The following is a 13,105-nucleotide window of genomic DNA, read 5'->3' as shown; positions in this document are numbered from 1 at the left end:
CACTTTTATATAGGTCCCTGCGGCCCTGGCATTAAATCACTAACTAGTCACCCCTGGCCGGGGTACCCTGGAGGACTGGGGACCCCTTAAATCAAGGGGTCCCCCCCTCCAGCCACCCAAGGGCCAGGGGTGAAGCCCGAGGCTGTCCCCCCCTATCCAAGGGCGGCGGATGGGGGGCTGATAGCCTTCTGAAAAAATAAGAATATTGTTTTTTGTAGCAGTACTACAAGTCCCAGCAAGCCTCCCCCACAAGCTGGTACTTAAAGAACCACAAGTACCAGCATGCGGTGGAAAAACGGGCCTGCTGGTACCTGTAGTACTACTACAAAAAAAATACCCAACAAAAAACAGGACACACACACCGTGACAGTAAAACTTTATTACATACATGCACACCTACATACATACATACTTACCTATGTTCACACGAGGCTCGGTCCACTTCTCCATGTAGACTACACGGGGTACCTGTGAAAATAATTATACTCTCATAATCCAGGGTAGCTTGTGTCCTCTTTATAATCCACGTACTTGGCAAAAAAACAAACCGGAAACCGAACCACGCACTGTATCCAATGGTGGGAACTTTGCGGTCAGCGGTTGACCGCGAGTAACCTCAACCGCTGACCGCAAAGTTCCCACCATTGGATACAATGGAGCGCCTATGCGCTACATTGTATCTTCAGTGCGCAGCCTCACTGACAGTACAGGAGCGCACAGCCAATCAGGAGAGTGCCACGACGTGGCGCTCCCTGATTGGCTGAAGGGACCCTCTTTGACAGGAGTCAGGGGGGGTCCCGGCAGTCGGGGAAAGGGGTCCCATGTGTAAACATGGGACCCCTTTCAGTGCGTGGTTCGGGTTTCCGGTTTGTTTTTTTGCCAAGTACGTGGATTATACAGAGGACACAAGCTACCCTGGATTATGTGAGTATAATTATTTTCACAGGTACCCCGTGGAGTCTACATGGAGAAGTGGACCGAGCCTCGTGTGAACATAGGTAAGTATGTATGTATGTAGGTGTGCATGTATGTAATAAAGTTTTACTGTCACGGTGCGTGTGTCCTGTTTTTTGTTGGGTATTTTTTTGTAGTAGTACTACACGTACCAGCGGGCCCGTTTTTCCACCGCATGCTGGTACTTGTGGTTCTCCAAGTACCAGCTTGCGGGGGAGGCTTGCTGGGACTTGTAGTACTGCTACAAAAAACAATATTCTTATTTTTTCACAAGGCTATCAGCCTCCCATCCGCCGCCCTTGGATGGGGGGGACAGCCTCAGGCTTCACCCCTGGCTCTTGGGTGGCTGGAGGGGGGGACCCCTTGATTTAAGGGGTCCCCACTCCTCCAGGGTACCCCGGCCAGGGGTGACTAGTTAGTGATTTAATGCCCGGGTCGCAGGGACCTATATAAAAGTGTCCCCCGGCTGTGGCATTATCTCTCTGACTAGTGGAGCCCGGTGCTGGTTCAAAAAATACGGGGGACCCCTACGCTTTTTGTCCCCCGTATTTTTTGCACCAGGCACAGAGCCCGGTGCTGGTTGATCAAATATGGGGGAACCCCGGTCAATTTTTCCCCCATATTTTTTCAACCAGGTCCGGCTCAAAGAGCCCGAGGCTGGTTTTGCTTAGGAGGCGGGACCCCACGCATTTTTTTGTAAAAAATGTAACACTTTCCCACCCCTTACCACTGATAAACATGCACGGATCTCACGGATCCGTGCATGCCTATCAGAACACGGTAAAAAAAAGCAGGTCTATTTTAAAACTGCTTTTTTTTACGATTTGTATTTTTTCACGGCAGTGTTTGGCTATTGCCGGCAGTGTTTGCGAAATAGAATTTTTAGTAAATTACCGAGTTGTATCAAATAACAGCTGTATTTGACCGAAGGTGTATTCATTCGTATTTTTTTTCTTTGATTTAAAAAAAAATACGAATGCCCTCATCACTGCCGAGATTTGAGTTTAGTAAATTCCCGAGATGACACTTTGAGGAAAAAACACCAAATCGGTCAAAATCGAATCAAATCGGGAGCTTAGTAAATATACGTGTCGGTATCTGTATCTGCTATCTGGGTAAATGCACGTTTCTGTGAACCCGAAGGGGTCTGAGCTTGTGACAATGCATCTTCCACATAGGCGTGTGCAGGGGGGGTGCCTGGTGCGCACAGGCACCCCCTAATGTCCGGCACGCCGAACTCACGCGCCTGATGCAGCGATCGCCGAGCAGGCTGATTACTGTCCCCTCTGTGCTGCACCCTGTATTACTGACCAAACGCCTGGGTTAATCAAGGGTGCCACTCCAACCGGCTTTCAAACTCCCGGCTCCATCTCCGTGTACAAAAACAGCGGGGTGTGGCGTGATGACGTCATGCTGCTCACACTCCCACTCGTCACACGCCCACCTCTCTTCTTCTATGCTATGCCAACGCCAGCCACTGATGAGGAGCAGCATGCAGCCAGCGTTCCTCTTAGGAAGACAAATTCAATACTGGGAGCAGCATTGACACGTCACTCTATTTCCAGCAGCAGCAGTACTAGTCTGCGACTGTCAGTGAGTGGCTGACTTGTAAGTAAGCTGCTGCAGCTTGCAGGGGAAAGAGAGGGGTAGCCAGCACAGGCTGAGGAGGAGCACTGTAATTGCAGTGAGTGCCATCAGGGGTGTTTCTGACAATGTATTAGGATTGGTACGAGGGTGGATAATTATATTGTGTTGACCATCAATAGATGGTGCTAGACACACACCTCCGACGGTGCACCCCCTAATAAAATGTGCTGCGCACGCCTATGATCTTCCATGGATTTCCTCCATGTCTGGTTCTTAGACTCTGATTTATCTAATCTCTTAGTCAACCGAGCCACATTTGCATTCAAAACACTCAACATATTTACCCACTCAGCAGTCGGCGGTGCCGACAGGGTCACTCCCACCTCCTTTTCTGTCCCCACTCCGGCTTCCTCCTGGGAAGAGCACTCAGCCTCAGACATGTCGACAGTACCGACACCCACAATCACACTGGGCTATAGGGGACAGACCTACAGCAAAGCCTGTTAGAAAGACACAGAGGGAGTTTGCCAGCTCACAACCCAGCGCCCAACCCGGTACTGAGACTTTACACACAATGCCTCAGACCTGCTAGCGCTTTTATAATAAAGATAATAGCACCAAATCTACTGTGCCCAACCCCCCCCCCCCCCCCCCCCCCGTTTTGCACCCTGTTACTTGTACAGCAGTGTGGAGGTCAGGGCCAGTGTCTCTGCAGCTTCTGTGAGGAGAAAATGGCGCAGGTCAGAGCTGTGGGGACTAAGCCACGCCCCCTCACCGGCGTGCTTCAGTCCCGCTCATTTTAACATTTTTATACTGGCGGGGGTCTATATTGAGTGCCTAGGCACTTTTCATATAACTTTTGCCAGTCCTTTCAGGTCCCCATGCTGCCCAGGGCGCCCCCCCCTGCGCACTGCACCCTGTCAGTGCCGCTGTGTGTTTGGGAGCATGGTGCACAGCGCGACCGCTGCGCGGTAGCTCAGGACCTGAAGTCTTCTGCCGTCACTGAAGTCTTCGTTTCTTCTTTTACTCACCCGGCTTCTTTCTTCTGGCTCTGCAAGGGGGGGTGTGACGGTGCGGCTCAGGGAACGAGCAGCTAGGCGTACCAAGTGATCAAACCCTCTGGAGCTAATGGTGTCCAGTAGCCTAAGAAGCAGAGCCTTTGAACTCACAGAAGTAGGTCTGCTTCTCTCCCCTCAGTCCCTCGAAGCAGGGAGCCTGTTGCCAGCAGAGCTCCCTGAACATAAAAAACCTAACAAAGTCTTCTCAGAGAAACTCAGTAGAGCTCCCCTGTTTGTGACCAGTCTCCCTGGGCACAGAATCTAACTGGAGTCTGGAGGAGGGGCATAGAGGGAGGAGCCAGTTCACACCCATTTAAAGTCTTAAAGTGCCCATGTCTCCTGCGGATCCCGTCTATACCCCATGGTTCTTGAAGCATCCCCAGCATCCTCTAGGACGTATGAGAAATATTCCGTAACTAAGAGGGGTCTCTGTAGGTGTGTGACCCTTCTCTGAATAACAGTGCAACATTACTGAATGCGGTTATGTACACTGCTCAAAAAAATAAAGGGAACACTAAAATAACACATCCTAGATCTGAATGAATGAAATATTCTTATTAAATACTTTGTTCTTTACATAGTTGAATGTGCTGACAACAAAATCACACAAAAATTTTCAATGGAAATCAAATTTATTAACCCATGGAGGTCTGGATTTGGAGTCACCCTCAAAATTAAAGTGGAAAAATATACTACAGGCTGATCCAACTTTGATGTAATGTCCTTAAAACAAGTCAAAATGAGGCTCAGTAGTGTGTGTGGCCTCCACGTGCCTGTATGACCTCCCTACAACCCACACAAGTGGCTCAGGTAGTGCAGCTCATCCAGGATGGCACATCAATGCGAGCTGTGGCAAGAAGGTTTGCTGTGTCTGTCAGCGTAGTGTCCAGAGCATGGAGGGGCTACCAGGAGACAGGCCAGTACATCAGGAGACGTGGAGGAGGCCGTAGGAGGGCAACAACCCAGCAGCAGGACCGCTACCTCCGCCTTTGTGCAAGGAGGAACAGGAGGAGCACTGCCAGAGCCCTGCAAAATGACCTCCAGCAAGCCACAAATGTGCATGTGTCTACTCAAACGATCAGAAACAGACTCCATGAGGGTGGAATGAGGGCCCGACGTCCACAGGTGGGGGTTGTGCTTACAGCCCAACACCGTGCAGGACGTTTGGCATCTGCCAGAGAACACCAAGATTGGCAAATTCGTCACTGGCACCCTGTGCTCTTCACAGATGAAAGCAGGTTCTCACTGAGCACATGTGACAGACGTGACAGAGTCTGGAGACGCCAAGGTGAACGTTCTGCTGCCTGCAACATCCTCCAGCATGACCGGTTTGGCAGTGGGTCAGTAATGGTGTGGGGTGGCATTTCTTTGGGGGGCCGCACAGCCCTCCATGTGCTCGCCAGAGGTAGCCTGACTGCCATTAGGTACCGAGATGAGATCCTCAGACCCCTTGTGAGACCATATGCTGGTGCGGTTGGCCCTGGGTTCCTCCTAATGCAAGACAATGCTAGACCTCATGTGGCTGGAGTGTGTCAGCAGTTCCTGCAAGACGAAGGCATTGATGCTATGGACTGGCCCGCCCGTTCCCCAGACCTGAATCCAATTGAGCACATCTGGGACATCATGTCTCGCTCCATCCATCAACGCCACGTTGCACCACAGACTGTCCAGGAGTTGGCGGATGCTTTAGCCAGGTCTGAGAGGAGATCCCTCAGGAGACCATCCGCCACCTCATCAGGAGCATGCCCAGGCGTTGTAGGGAGGTCATACAGGCACGTGGAGGCCACACACACTACTGAGCCTCATTTTGACTTGTTTTAAGGACATTACATCAAATTTGGATCAGCCTGTAGTGTGTGTTTCCGCTTTAATTTTGAGGGTGACTCCAAATTCAGACCTCCATGGGTTAATAAATTTGATTTCCATTGATAATTTTTGTGTGATTTTGTTGTCAGCACATTCAACTATGTAAAGAACAAAGTATTTAATAAGAATATTTCATTCATTCAGATACAGGATGTGTTATTTTAGTGTTCCCTTTATTTTTTTTGAGCAGGGTACATACTCATACCTCCCAACATGACCCTCTCCAGGAGGAACACAATGCTCTGCTCCTGGACTTCCCTCTTAATCTATGATTGCCATCACCTGTGCTGAAACACCTTTCTTATCCATTTACCTGATCAGCACAGGTGCCGGAAATCATAAATGAAGAGAAAAGTCCAGAAGCAGAGCATTTGTCCCTCCTGGAGAGGGTCATGTTGGGAGGGATGCATACCAGTAGCCACTCCGGACCTATACACAAGGAGTACATGGTATGATAGTGTAGCTTTGGGAGGGCTTTCACTGGGATCTCAGTCAGTGCTGGGGGAAGCTAGGACACGTATTTTAGAACATTATGGTGATAGTGGCTGTACACCCTATAATCGCCTAGTATTCATTTGTAGGATCTGTTACGTCCATATGCTGAGGAATTGATGCATTTCCCACCAGTTAAAATGCAAAGTCCAACCACTCATTTTCTGCACAACATTGATGGGACCCAACAATGGGTCCAGACGTCTCAGTTATGGAGAAATATGTCCAGACCTACTGTACAGCAGATGTGTACCCAGATATGTGGCTATACTAACATCATGTTATAAAGGGTCTTTCATATGTAATAAGACGCTGATGTCATTACGTTCATGTAATGCATATTCAGTCTTCACTATTCTTATATGTACGGGAGTTTCTCATGACAGAGGCAGATGTACTAAGACTTGAAGAGTGACAAAGTGTAGAGAGATAAAACACCAACCAATCAGCTCCTAGCTGACATTTTTCAAACACAGCCTGTGATATGAAAGTTAGGAGCTGACTGGCTGGTACGTTGGGGTACATTTACTAAGCAGTGATAAGTGCGGAGAAGTGAGCCAGTGGAGAAGTGCCCATGGCAACCAATCAGCACTGAAGTAACATCTATAATTTGCATACTATAAAATGATACAGAGCTGCTGATTGGTTGATGGGGAAATTTCTCCACTGGCTCACTTCTCCGTTCTTATCACTGCTTAGTAAATGTCCCCCTTTATCTCCATCCACTCTATAAGTTTTCAAGGCTTAGGACATGACTCAGTAAGGATTGCAAATTCTGCAAAGTAGCAGGATTTGCAATCCTTTGGATCGCATGCTGAGGGCGACCCATCGCAGGGCAAGACTGGCCAGCTTGCTAACCGCCCCCCACACACACACGCTGAAATTGTGGTCGCACCGCAATTTCAGCGTTATCGATAAGAATAGGGTATCCTGCTTGCCGCCATTTTTGTGATTGTAGCGGCTGCATGTGATGTCACGCAGCCGACCCGATCACGCCCACCGTTTGACTGCCGCCGACCCCGTTTTGAAGCTGCGCCCTGACAACGCTCTGTCTCCGCCTAGAAAATGGAGCATTGCACCCGTCCCTCAAACGCCTCTGTCTGATTGACAGGAAGAGGGGTTGGCATTTTCTGCGGGGCACCCACAGTAAATGCGGGTGCATGGCAGGTCGGACCCTGCACATATGCGCCCACGTGACGATCATAAAAATTCTGGACGGATGGCTATTTGCGATCCAACCTGAATTAGCCCCTTAGTACATCTCCTCCACAAGCTCTATCATGTGGGTGCAGATTTCATTAAACACCTATATTATGTAATGCTTACAGCTGTGTCATGTAATGGATAGGGTATCACCACATAACCCCACACATCATATAGGAGCCGGTGTTCTGTAATGTAATATATAGCATGTAATATCATGACATCCTATGGAATGTTACTGCCAGGTAAGGTGTGTACTGTCCTATGCAGATACCATATGAGAGAACACAGCACACCAGGTCCTCACTGTCTCATGTGCGTTAGGGCAGTAGCTGTGCATACATTCTCTATCTATTACACCCCTATGTAATAACACTGCTGCTCACCATCACCCCCAATACAACGTGACGTCAGCCGCCCACTCTGACGGCCCGGCGGCGACCCCCCACTGTCACGTGACCCCGCCTCCTCACCTCGTCCCTCTCCGGGCAGCCCCAGGGTCGGAGGTCAGGGCCTCAACGCCGTTTCCATCACAACCAGACAGATGCCCTGCTTGTGGGAGGGGTCATGGCGTCACCTCCCAGCAACGGCGAAGGCGGCATGGTCACATGACCGTCCCGTCTCGGAGGACATCTTGGATGTGGCATTATTTGCACAGCGACAGAAGAACAGTGTACCGCCATTGCCTTTAAAACCTTGAAATATTCTGCACATGCTCCACCTCACTCACTGTGTACGCGTACAAGACACCAGTGCTGCCATTCTGGAGGTGTCACACCTCCTACAGCACATACCAGGAATTCACCATTCAGTTCTGCAGTGTCCTATTCATTGTTACATATGGAATTATTATTACTCACTTGCAGATGTTCTACGGTCCAGGGAGAGGAAATGCCATAGAAATCATTTTCAAATCACTCCACTTTATTCATTTTAATTATGAATGAGCTGTACATGTAAATCATACTTGCCTACCTGACCCTCTCCATGAGGGAGAAAATGCTCTGTTCCTGGACTTTCCTGGTAATGTATGATTGCCATCACCTGTGGCGAGTTAGATAATTGATAAGAAAGGTGTTTCACCACAGGTGATGGCAATCAATGATCATACATTACCAGGAAAGTCCAGTAACAGAGCATTTTCTCCCTCATGGAGAGGGTCAGGTAGGCAAGTATGATGTAAATGTATGTCATTACATAGGCTTGCCATAGTATCCCTTTAACCAGGGACACCTATGAGCAGGGCCGGATTTAGGGGGGGGACGCGAAGCGGGCAACCCCCCCCCCCGCCCCCCTTCCCAACACAGTCATAGCCACACTCACTTTTGAGCAGACGACAGCTCTCCAGGTAGAGCCTGAGACAGAACGCTGTGCTGCAGCCTATACCACAGCAGCACAGAGGAGCCAGGAGAGCAAGGGTTGCAGAGCATTTGCCCCGCTCTTGCAGGTGTGTGGGTACTAGGGCTAATAAATACAATTACCCCACAGCAACGTCACATGTACATAGATCATACACAAAACACTATCTCAGTCTCACGCAAAAAGTTTAGTTTTTCAGGAATTCAGAGAGGAGGAGTTAGGATTGCAGATGGGAGGAGTCAAGATTAAACAGTAAACCTCCCCCCCTTCCCTAAAAGAAAAGTCTACATCCATCCCTGCCTATGAGTTACACAGGTTCTGTGGCTGGATAAATTCAGGCCTATTTCTCTGACGTCCTAAGTGGATGCTGGGGACTCCGTCAGGACCATGGGGAATAGCGGCTCCGCAGGAGACAGGGCACAAAAGTAAAAGCTTTAGGATCAGGTGGTGTGCACTGGCTCCTCCCCCTATGACCCTCCTCCAAGCCTCAGTTAGGTTTTTGTGCCCGGCCGAGAAGGGTGCAATCTAGGTGGCTCTCCTAAAGAGCTGCTTAGAGTAAAAGTTTTGTTAGGTTTTTTATTTTCAGTGAGTCCTGCTGGCAACAGGCTCACTGCAACGAGGGACTTAGGGGAGAAGAAGTGAACTCACCTGCGTGCAGGATGGATTGGCTTCTTAGGCTACTGGACACTAGCTCCAGAGGGACGATCACAGGTACAGCCTGGATGGGTCACCGGAGCGGCGCCGCCGACCCCCTTGCAGATGCTGAAGAGAGAAGAGGTCCAGAAATCGGCGGCTGAAGACTTCTCAGTCTTCATGAGGTAGCGCACAGCACTGCAGCTGTGCGCCATTGCTCTCAGCACACTTCACACCAACGGTCACTGAGGGTGCAGGGCGCTTGGGGGGGCGCCCTGGGCAGCAATGAAAGTACCTATGCTGGCTAAAAATACATCACATATAGCCCCTGGGGCTATATGGATGTATTTAACCCCTGCCAGGTTGTCAGAAAAATGGGAGAAGAAGCCCGCCGAAAAGGGGGCGGGGCCTATTCTCCTCAGCACACAGCGCCATTTTCCTACACAGCTCCGCTGCTAGGAAGGCTCCCAGGCTCTCCCCTGCACTGCACTACAGAAACAGGGTTAAAACAGAGAGGGGGGGCACTTATTTGGCGATATTATTATATATTAAGATGCTATAAGGGAAAACACTTATATAAGGTTGTCCCTGTATAATATAGCGTTTTGGTGTGTGCTGGCAAACTCTCCCTCTGTCTCCCCAAAGGGCTAGTGGGGTCCTGTCCTCTATCAGAGCATTCCCTGTGTGTGTGCTGTGTGTCGGTACGTGTGTGTCGACATGTATGAGGACGATGTTGGTGAGGAGGCGGAGCAATTGCCTGTAATGGTGATGTCACTCTCTAGGGAGTCGACACTGGAATGGATGGCTTATTTAGGGAATTACGTGATAATGTCAACACGCTGCAAGGTCGGTTGACGACATGAGACGGCCGGCAAACCAATTAGTACCTGTCCAGGCGTCTCAAACACCGTCAGGGGCTTTAAAACGCCCATTTACCTCAGTCGGTCGACACAGATACAGACACGGACACTGACTCCAGTGTCGACGGTCAGTGTCCACGGTGAAGAAACAAACGTATTTTCCATTTGGGCCACACGTTACATGTTAAGGGCAATGAAGGAGGTGTTACATATTTCTGATACTACAAGTACCACAAAAGAGGGTATTATGTGGGGTGTGAAAAAACTACCTGTAGTTTTTCCTGAATCAGATAAATTAAATGAAGTGTGTGATGATGCGTGGGTTTCCCCCGATAGAAAATTATTGGCGTTATACCCTTTCCCGCCAGAAGTTAGGGCGCGTTGGGAAACACCCCTTAGGGTGGATAAGGCGCTCACACGCTTATCAAAACAAGTGGCGTTACCGTCTCCAGATACGGCCGCCCTCAAGGAGCCAGCTGATAGGAGGCTGGAAAATATCCTGAAAAGTATATACACACATACTGGTGTTATACTGCGACCAGCGATCGCCTCAGCCTGGATGTGCAGCGCTGGGGTGGCTTGGTCGGATTTCCTGACTGAAAATATTGATACCCTTGACAGGGACAGTATTTTATTGACTATAGAGCATTTAAAGGATGCATTTCTATATATGCGAGATGCACAGAGGGATATTTGCACTCTGGCATCAAGAGTAAGTGCGATGTCCATATCTGCCAGAAGATGTTTATGGACACGACAGTGGTCAGGTGATGCAGATTCCAAACGGCACATGGAAGTATTGCCGTATAAAGGGGAGGAGTTATTTGGGGTCGGTCCATCGGACCTGGTGGCCACGGCAACAGCTGGAAAATCCACCTTTTTTACCCCAAGTCACATCTCAGCAGAAAAAGACACCGTCTTTTCAGCCTCAGTCCTTTCGTCCCCATAAGGGCAAGCAGGCAAAAGGCCAGTCATATCTGCCCAGGGATAGAGGAAAGGGAAGAAGACTGCAGCAGGCAGCCCATTCCCAGGAACAGAAGCCCTCCACCGCTTTTGCCAAGTCCTCAGCATGACGCTGGGGCCGTACAAGCGGACTCAGGTGCAGTGGGGGGTCGTCTCAAGAGTTTCAGCGCGCAGTGGGCTCACTCGCAAGTGGACCCCTGGATCCTACAAGTAGTATCCCAGGGGTACAGATTGGAAATTCGAGACGTCTCCCCCTCGCAGGTTCCTGAAGTCTGCTTTACCAACGTCTCCCTCCGACCGGGAGGCAGTATTGGAAACAATTCACAAGCTGTATTCCCAGCAGGTGATAATCAAAGTACCCCTCCTACAACAAGGAAAGGGGTATTATTCCACACTATATTGTGGTACTGAAGCCAGACGGCTCGGTGAGACCTATTCTAAATCTGAAATATTTGAACACTTACATACAAAGGTTCAAATCAAGATGGAGTCACTCAGAGCAGTGATAGCGAACCAGGAAGAAGGGGACTATATGGTGTCCCTGGACATCAAGGATGCTTACCTCCATGTCCCAATTTGCCCTTCTCACCAAGGGTACCTCAGGTTCGTGGTACAAAACTGTCACTATCAGTTTCAGACGCTGCCGTTTGGATTGTCCACGGCACCCCGGGTCTTTACCAAGGTAATGGCCGAAATGATGATTCTTCTTCAAAGAAAAGGCGTCTTAATTATCCCTTACTTGGACGATCTCCTGATAAGGGCAAGGTCCAGAGAACAGTTGGAGGTCGGAGTAGCACTATCTCAAGTAGTTCTACGACAGCACGGGTGGATTCTAAATATTCCAAAATCGCAGCTGTCTCCGACGACACGTCTGCTGTTCCTAGGGATGATTCTGGACACAGTCCAGAAAAAGGTGTTTCTCCCGGAGGAGAAAGCCAGGGAGTTATCCGAGCTAGTCAGGAACCTCCTAAAACCAGGAAAAGTGTCAGTGCATCATTGCACAAGGGTCCTGGGAAAAATGGTGGCTTCTTACGAAGCGATTCCATTCGGCAGATTTCACGCAAGAACTTTTCAGTGGGATCTGCTGGAAAAATGGTCCGGATCGCATCTTCAGATGCATCAGCGGATAACCCTGTCTCCAAGGACAAGGGTGTCTCTTCTGTGGTGGCTGCAGAGTGCTCATCTACTAAAGGGCCACAGATTCGGCATTCAGGATGGGTCCTGGTGACCACGGATGCCAGCCTGAAAGGCTGGGGAGCAGTCACACAAGGAAAAAATTTCCAGGGAGTGTGATCAAGTCTGGAGACTTCTCTCCACATAAATATACTGGAGCTAAGAGCAATTTACAATGCTCTAAGCTTAGCAAGACCTCTGCTTCAAGGTCAGCCGGTATTGATCCAGTGGGACAACATCACGGCAGTCGCCCACGTAAACAGACAGGGCGGCACAAGAAGCAGGAGGGCAATGGCAGAAACTGCAAGGATTCTTCGCTGGGCGGAAAATCATGTGATAGCACTGTCAGCACTGTTCATTCCGGGAGTGGACAACTGGGAAGCAGACTTCCTCAGCACGACCTCCACCCGGGAGAGTGGGGACTTCATCGGGAAGTCTTCCACATGATTGTGAACCGTTGGGAAAGACCAAAGGTGGACATGATGGCGTCCCGCCTGAACAAAAAACTGGACAGGTATTGCGCCAGGTCAAGAGACCCTCAGGCAATAGCTGTGGACGTTCTGGTAACACCGTGGGTGTACCAGTCGGTGTATGTGTTCCCTCCTCTGCTTCTCATACCTAAGGTACTGAGAATTATAAGACGTAGAGGAGTAAGAACTATACTCGTGGCTCCGGATTGGCCAAGAAGGACTTGGTACCCGGAACTTCAAGAGATGCTCACAGAGGACTCATGGCCTCTGCCGCTAAGAAGGGACTTGCTTCAGCAAGTACCATGTCTGTTCCAAGACTTACCGCGGCTGCGTTTGACGGCATGGCGGTTGAACGCCGGATCCTAAGGGAAAAAGGCATTCCGGAAGAGGTCATTCCTACCCTGGTCAAAGCCAGGAAGGAGGTGACCGCACAACATTATCACCACATGTGGCGAAAATATGTTGCGTGGTGTGAGGCCAGGAAGGC

At 49.8% G+C, this 13,105-nt stretch overlaps 1 protein-coding gene across 2 annotated transcripts in view; it reads right to left on the bottom strand.

The window, feature by feature from the left end:
- Positions 1 to 7,761, bottom strand: part of LOC134966033 (zinc finger protein 239-like) — a 118,328-nt gene extending 110,567 nt beyond the window's left edge. Inside the window, exon 1 of one of the 2 annotated variants that reach the window (XM_063942492.1) lies at positions 7,634 to 7,761. The gene's annotated coding sequence lies outside the window, so the exon portion shown is untranslated. Of the gene's footprint in view, positions 1 to 7,546 lie in introns of both variants that reach the window. The other variant, XM_063942493.1, reaches the window with a different exon arrangement.
- Between the last annotated feature and the right edge of the window lie 5,344 nt (positions 7,762 to 13,105).

The sequence above is a fragment of the Pseudophryne corroboree genome, chromosome 10, assembly GCF_028390025.1.
Source record: "Pseudophryne corroboree isolate aPseCor3 chromosome 10, aPseCor3.hap2, whole genome shotgun sequence".
Taxonomy (NCBI): domain Eukaryota; kingdom Metazoa; phylum Chordata; class Amphibia; order Anura; family Myobatrachidae; genus Pseudophryne; species Pseudophryne corroboree.
The sequence above is the reverse complement of the archived record's forward strand: the minus strand, read 5'-3'. Positions and strand labels throughout refer to the sequence as shown.